Genomic DNA, 8,399 nt, shown 5'->3' on the forward strand with positions numbered 1-8,399 from the left:
CCGCCGCCGCCTCCCTTCTTCCCCGACTCCGGAGCACCGCACCGCTGCCGCCTCCCTTCTTCCCTGACTCCGGAGCACCGCGCCGCCGCCCGCCCGAGCTCCTTCGCCGGCCGCCACCGCCGCCCGGCCTCACCGCGCCTCAGATCCGGCCTCGCCCCGCCGTCCGGCCTCCTCCTCTCCAAAGTCTGGGATTATTTAGTTCATGAGGCCATATGTTCAGCTTGTTTCCTAGTGATCCGTGCCTCTTTTGAGGGTGATCAGTAAAGGAGTTCTGTTAATCATGTTATGCTCTATTCATCCATGTCTTTGTTTGCAATTATGGAGCACCCTAGCTTGAGTCAATCGAGCTCTACTTTTGCTTCGTGGTGAATCTGGGCAGATCGTCAACTCATTTGCGATTTTGCCGATGTTATTGTAGTTGATCCGTGCATGCTATACTATTGTTCTTGCCATGTCTAGCTAGCATTTTATGCCTTCTTAATGGGTGTATGCTTGCCTTGCCATGACTTGCACCGTAGTGAGTGCATCGAGCTCGTTTACATGCCTTCGTGAGTTATGTTTCAGCATGTCTCAGTTTTCACTAAGTCTGAAAACTGATTATGTTTTTGCTATGTTCGTGTGCCCGCTAGTATATTTTGTGATCCCTTTTGACCCCAGGTCACTTTGGGACTTTTGTTAAACTTGTTGAGTAGCTCCATGCCATGTTATTATTTATCTTAATCAGATCATGTATCATGTTGTTTTGCTGCTCCGAAGAGGGCTTCGTGATCTGAAATTTCAGACAAGTGTTAATTTCACTAAGTCTGGAATCTGTTTTGCATTTGCGTTTTTGCCATGCTTGTTTGAACCTCATAATGGATGAGTTGGCCATGGCTCAGTGCTAGTCTTTTGTTAAGCATCTTGTGGGAATCCCTGACATATATTTTGTTGTCATGTTTGGTGACTGTAGCATGTTCATTTTGTTGCATTTAGATGCCTACTTGCTGTAAATTACAGACCGGTGTCATTCTTAAAACGCTTGCCATTTCCAAACCGTAACTCCGATTCCGGTGTTCTTTATATCGTTTTCAAGCGATTTCATCCCCTCTTTCCAGTGGCACCCTTGGAATTCCAAGTTGAGGCCAGGTTCATGCATTTCCTGTCATATCTTGCATTTTGCATCCCGCATCGCATCCCGCATAGCATATCTTCGTTTCATCCTATTGCTTGGTCTTGCACGTGGTTGATTGTATACTTGTTGCTTGTTTGTCTTGTTTGGGTAGAGCCGGGAGATGAGTTCACTACCGAGGAGCCCGTTGAGTTTGCTTGTGAGGATCCAGTCAACTCTGACAACTGTGCAGGCAAGATGATCATACCCTCGAAATCACTACTATCTTTGCTATGCTAGTTTGCTCGCTCTTGCTATGCCAATGCTACGATGCCTACCTTTTGCTTGTCAGCCTCCCACTTGCCATGTTTGTCGTGGATTTGTCACGGCAGATGTCCTAGTGAAAGGACTTAGTCGTGGAGCCATCGCCACGGGTTTACTTGAAGGGGTTAAAGCGGACGCAAAGACACGAGGGTTTTATACTAGTTCGGCCCCTTCGATGAAGGTAAAGCCTACGTCTAGTTGTGATGGAATTGATATAGTCTCGATGGCTAGGGAGCAAACAAGCTTCGCCCAGGCTCGAGTTGTTGTTGTCTGTCTTGAACCGCCGCCGGGCCGTCCCCTTATATACACGGGTGACGCCCATCGGTCCATAGAGTCCCAACCGGTTCATACTCGTATCCCGGTTGGTATCTCTCTATTCCTAACTTACAATACAAGTTATACATCAGGTCGGTTTACGGCTACAGATTCTAAACCGACTATAGGCCTTGGGCCTTCATTTGCTTATACCACTAATGAAGTTAACTCGGCCCAAGTAGGCCGGTTTACGCCTAGTGGTAATATCCCCAACATTAGGCCCCAGATTGATTTGAACTGGTTCATGTCAATCCTTCACACAATCTTGCATCTTGGATATCTTCTGGTAATTGGTAAACCTTCATGTCATCATCATTTTCGGTTGCTGTAAACCGGCATGACGTCATCAGTTTTGATTACTATAAACCGGCATGACGACATCATGAAATTTATAACGCCCTCTTAATAACAGCTCCTGGATCCGCGCGCTTGACCTAGCTCGGTTGCCTTATAAATAAGACCGAAGGGTCATTTCTTTCCTTTCCCCTTCGTCCCTTCTTCTTCTTCTTCCTCACGTCGCCGGCTTTGGAGCTCCGCCACCGCCGTCGACCTCTGCCTCGCCTCAGGCCGCTGCATCAACCTGAACGTACCAGAGTATTGCGGCACCTTCCCGCATCTTCTCCGTTCCCGGTAAGCTTTTTCCTCTTCTTAACCTAGATCCGTTCTTAGGGTTCCGTGTTCGTGCTGTGTTCATCACGTGCTCATATCTGTTCTCTGATCTTGAATGAATCCGCGAATTCTTGCTGTGTTCAGTAGCGATCCCTAAGCATCCGCTTGCAACTTCTCATATAATCCCATAGATCTCCCACACATATTCGCTCAATGGTTCACTTCTGTTTCCGCCTTACTCTTCGAAATATTCCCTGTTTTGTGAGCTTGCTGTAGATCCGCGGCTGTAACAAGATTTTGTGAAACTTGTTTCTGCATACATAATTATCCATAGCTTCAATTGCTTCCGACGCCTAGGTCAGGCGGTTTAACTTTACCATAGAAAAAAAACTGCTAAACCGGTATCTATCATTAGTCCCCTAGTTGAACCACCAGAATCCATTTGACGCCGCATTGTAGAAAACCGGTTTATAGATACGGCCGCCAGTTTATCGTAGTTAGATTAACACCTTTTTTATCCGGCATATCCTTGAACTGGATTACCTATTTCTTATAGATCTCGTCATGGCAAAACAAGTGTATGAGTGCAACTGGGTTCCCTCTCGCGTCACAGAATCACAGTTGGACGATCTAGTCCTGATCGGCGCTTTGGATAGTAAAGATACGATCCACTGGAGGGTTCCTGGAGATGAATGTCCTCCCACGCCCCAGGAAGGAGAGGTCGTGGTCTTCGCAGATCATATGGCCCGGGGCTTCAAACCGCCCGGCTCTAAATTTTATCGGGATGTGTTAGCCAACTTTCAACTCCGTCCACAGGATATTGGCCCCAACTCCGTCACCAATCTATGTCACTTTCAAGTACTTTCTGAGGCATACCTTCAAGATGAGCCTTCAGTCGAGTTATTTAGAGATCTCTTTCATCTGAACCGCCGTACTGAATTCACCGACGGCCCTAATACCGAACTGGGCGGTATGGCCATTCAGAAGAGGAAGGAAATCACCTATCCCCACGTCAAACTCCATACTCACCCCAAGGAGTGGAATGCAACTTGGTTTTATTGCAAGGATACCTCCCCTGACAATGAAAATCCCTTGCCTGGCTTCCGTCCGGAATGGCTCAGCAACACTCACCCTTTTCCACAAAGGCTAAGCGCCAAGGAGAGAATTAAATATGCTCCTCAACTATCCAAGCTCCGGGCCTTCATGGCCAATGGTTTAACAGGAATAGACCTTGCACGCTGCTGGATATCATGGAGCATTCTGCCTCTAAGCCGACGCCCCGGTTTGATGTGCACATACACTGGCAGCATTGATGACCCACTCCGACATATCAAAATTCAAATCTCCGACGATGAAGTCACCGAATCTGTAAAGAAGATGTTGAATGAACCGGAGCACCTCTGTGCCCAAACCGGTCTGCTTCCTTACTGCACCACCAACGAACCGCCAGCGGTAAGATTTTAATTGCTCTATTATTGAACCTGTTACTGCTTTATCTGCCTGACCTTTAATTATTGCTGACTCAGAGTGATAATCTGTTTTGGAGCAAGAAGCTTTCGCAAGATAAAACGGAGAAGGCAGGACGGCCAACCCAGCCCAAGACCAAGGTTATCAAGAAACCAGCTCGTAAGAGAAAAACCACCGCTTCATCTGACCCAGCCATTGATGATGATGTGGGTAATCCGGATCTTGAGGTAGAACTTGATTCACTTGGCTTGCTTTTTACACGCCTTATTGATGATGATGCTTGTCAGGATGACGCTGAAGCCAGCAATGCGGGATTCGTTGAGGTAACCATTCTCTCTTCCGATTCAGAAATCTTGCCTTTGCCAAAATTTCGCCGGGCAAACCGGAAAGTTAAATTTTCTCATCCTCTTGCTTATCTGGATTCCCAATTTCTTATGAAGACCCAGCAACACGAAGCTCGCCGCACAACCCGGCACAGTGGCCAGGTAGTTACCTCTGCCGGTTTACCGAACAGTCCGGTTCGAAAACGCCGCTCCGAGGTCTCCGACCTTTTTATTGATTTAAATCTTAAAGCGGGTTTCTTCTGTCAACCTCTTAATCCATCCGACTCCGATTATTAGGTCACTTCTCATTCATCGTCTGGTGAATCGTCAGCCACTCAGCTACCACCTTTGAAAACAGTTGTTGGGTAAGTTAAACTGATCATATGCTTCCAGTATACCGCATAATGGCTTATGCTTTTCCTTGACTTTTTTTTTCTTTCAGGGCTAAACCGGAACCAAGCAAAAAGGCCCGCCTGGATAAAGCGGCTGAAGAAGATGTGGCCCCAGAACATGACCAAGCGCCGGATCATGAAATGTTTGCTTCTGAAGATATCCCCAATGATCCTCCTTTGCAAGACGACGTTATTCCCGAAGAAGGGCTTGTTAATACTCCAGCCTCTGCCGATCCGCCTGCCAGCTCCATCCAGATTGAGAAATCCCACACTCCTGCTGACCAAATGGCCGTACCAACACAAACTAGCGAGTCAAAAGATGATGGTGTTGTGATTACCGGTGTGGGTCGCTCTGAACCCGAGAATCCTGTCACCCTTACCAAGCATACCATCAAAGAGGATTTTTTCGCTTTGAACAAAGGAAAATGGGATGTTGAACTAGAGACATATGCTGCTCTGAGTGCCCAAGATCTTCACTCCGGCTATTTAAACCGGCTTTACATTAGCCGTGACTGTGAAGCTGGCCTGGTCAAAATGATGAGGGATAAATTTGAGGTAACTTACTTCTTTCCTTGCTGCCATTACCTCCATCCTTCTAGCCCCCAAGGGCCGGTTTGTAACGTTGGTCAAACCGGGACTTGATCCTGAACATTCTTGAAACCGATCGGTATAGCCCGCAAGAACCGGTCTAACTTAACATAAGTAAACCGGGGCTCCAATAGAGAACTGTCCTTAGAACATAACTTGATCAAATAGCCATTAGCCCCCAAGTGCCAAGTTGAATACTTGTATTGAGCTTGGGACTTTGTAAGCAAGTAATATATAAAAATTGAAGGTGCATTAGCCCCCAAGTGTCAGGCATATAACTTTGTTATGTGGTTGATACTTCAACTCCTTGGATCGCCTGTGCAAAGCTTAAACGCTGTCTGTGTGCAAGCTGAAGTGAAAATCAAGGAGGACCGAGTTGCCAATTTGCAGGAGGCCTTGAAAACCCAGCAGGCTGAAACAGATAAGGCAAAGCAAGAATTAACCAGCGCCTTGAGCACTGCTGAACGGCTGAAAGAAGGCTTCAAGAAAGAGCGGGCTGACTGGGCCACTGGAAAGGCCGGTTTAACCAAAAGAGCGGAAAATGCTGAAGCTGCCCTTAAACCGGTGGTGGATGAACTGACGGCCGTACAGCGGCAAATACACTCCATGACTGCTGCAATCTTTGGTAAGCTCCTTGTAACTTCTGTGATAATTTGAACCTGCTGTAGCGTAAATCCAGTTTGAGACCATTCCAATCTTGTTGTAGGCACACGTATTGGGCACTTAGGAAACGATGTGCGGAAGAAATTGAAAGCTGCCTACACCTTGGTGGAACAATTGTATACCGGAGCCCAACGGATCATCACCACAGCTTCTCACAACAACTCGGCACCCTCTTTAATCCAAGACACTCTTAGCAAGTTGTCAATGCTTCCAGCCCGGATTGAGGAGCTGAAAAAATCCGCTGCCTGAACCGGAGCCATCAATGCCTTAATCCGGGCAAAGGCATGGGTGCCAGATTTTGATCCTGTGGAAGCAGCTCAAGGCTATCCCAGCCTGAAAGAAGATGGCTCTGAATTCAACGAAGAGGATTTAAGGGCAATAAACCGTGCAGTGCGCCCTCTGGCTTGCCAGCTAGCTGAAGAGGCAGATTTGACGCATTACCAAGCGCAATATAACGAGCAAAACAAGCGAGTGCCTGCCCCAACTGTTGAAGCAGAGAATCTAATCCCTCCAATCCGTAAGCACACTTATGCTCCTGATATTGAACCGTCTTCCGTGATCCATGAAGAGGCTGTTTTCCAAGCTTTAATGGGAATCGACTGGACCACTGTTGATTTCCAGCCAATGGGTAGAGACGAGGAAGCTGAAGCGGCGGAGGATGAGGAGCAGGCTTGAACCAGAAGCCGGTTTGGAGAGCTGTTTGTGACATCTTCCGAAAAGAACAATGATCTTATTTAGGTACCGTGCTGCCTTGTAATAGGATAGTTAATGCTTCTAACTGGAATATGCCTTCGTACATAAGTACTGAAGCTTTCGTTTGAAGAACTCCAATTCATATTTCCTGCAATCAGAAAAATTTGAACTTCGGTGGCGGTTATACCGCCAGCCGGTTTATGATCCTGATATGTGTATCAGTAATATAACAAATATATGATACATAAATACCTGCCATGTTTGGGTATGAAGCTGGCTTAGCCAAGCCTGAAGCGGCGGTTTTATAAACCATTACCGTCAAAAGAAAAAAGGTGGGAGAAAATAGCTCCCGTATAAACCGTACTGAATCAATACGAACCCCCTTGTTACTCCATGATGTTAACAGGAAAAAGGTAAACCGGGCATACTCCTCCGGATTAAAGGGGAATCAAATCTATCAGCTGAATCGGAAAAAAGGTGTTTGTCGACATAAAAGAAATCCGACAAAAGCAAAGAACAAACAAACCATGAAAATAACATGGAAACAAAGGCAATGATAAAAACCATTTGCAAAAATATGCTATACTGAGCTGATCAGATGGTATTACCATGGTCGGACAGGATCAAGGCCCCCAATAGGAGTGACAATGATTCAAGTCAGCCAGGTCCCCAAATGATTCGTGGCATATATGCCAGATCAAGAGGCGTGGCAATGGTTCGGGTTCGACCATGCCCCCAAGTGATTTTGTGGCCTTAGGCCGACCAAGAGGCGTGACTGGTTCAGACTTGACCATGTCCCCAAATGATCTGGTGGCTGTCGCCTATCAAAGGGTGTCGCGTTGGTTCAGACACGACCAAGGCCCCCAGTGATATATAAAAAACAAATGTCAAGGGGTAAACCGGAGGCCGCTTTAAACAGAACCACTCCGTGTAACCTCGCATGATGAGAAAGACAGAGACCCCGCTTTAGCTGAGGCTCCGGTTTGATATATCAAAGATAATATATACATTGTCATGATATGTACATAGATAGAGCCGATGGCTCAAGTATAGTAAGGCCAAAGATGAGCTATATTCCACGGCCTGTTGGTCTCCTCCTCTGATGTACGTGAGTCTTGATGCTCTCGAATATCAATCAGATAATACGACCCGTTGTGCAGATTTTTGCTGACCACGAAAGGTCCTTCCCAAGGTGGGGATAACTTGTGCTTATCTGTCTGGTCCTGGGTTAGTCGAAGCACCAAATCTCCTTCTTGAAAAGTTCTGGTTCTAACCCGGCGACTGTGATAGCGACGAAGATCTTGCTGGTAAATCGCCGAACGGGCAGCCGCTATATCACGCTCCTCGTCCAATAGGTCCAAAGCGTCTTGCCGTGCTGTCTCATTGTCCGCTTCGACATAAACTGCCACACGAGGCGAATCATGCCGGATATCACTAGGGAGAACTGCCTCTGCTCCATAGACAATGAAAAATGGTGTGTATCCTGTGGACCGGTTTGGCGTAGTATTGATACTCCATAACACAGATGGTAGCTCTTCAACCCAACATCCTGGTGTTCTTTGCAATGGGACCATAAGCCGGGGTTTGATGCCTCGCAAGATTTCCTGATTAGCTCGTTCTGCCTGTCCATTGGACTGGGGGTGTGCCACTGACGACACATCAAGTCGGATGTGCTCACGTTCACAGAACTCCTTCATAGCGCCCTTGGATAAATTGGTACCATTGTCAGTAATGATACTGTGTGGAAAACCAAACCGGAAAATCACCTTTTTGATGAACTGCACCGCTGTTGCTGCATCACACTTACTGACAGGCTCCGCTTCAACCCACTTGGTAAATTTGTCAACTGCCACCAAAAGGTGGGTTTTCTTATCCTTGGATCTTTTAAAAGGTCCAACCATATCCAGCCCCCAAGTTGCAAACGGCCATGTTATTGGA

The sequence above is a fragment of the Triticum aestivum genome, chromosome 1A, assembly GCF_018294505.1.
Source record: "Triticum aestivum cultivar Chinese Spring chromosome 1A, IWGSC CS RefSeq v2.1, whole genome shotgun sequence".
NCBI classification, from domain to species: domain Eukaryota; kingdom Viridiplantae; phylum Streptophyta; class Magnoliopsida; order Poales; family Poaceae; genus Triticum; species Triticum aestivum.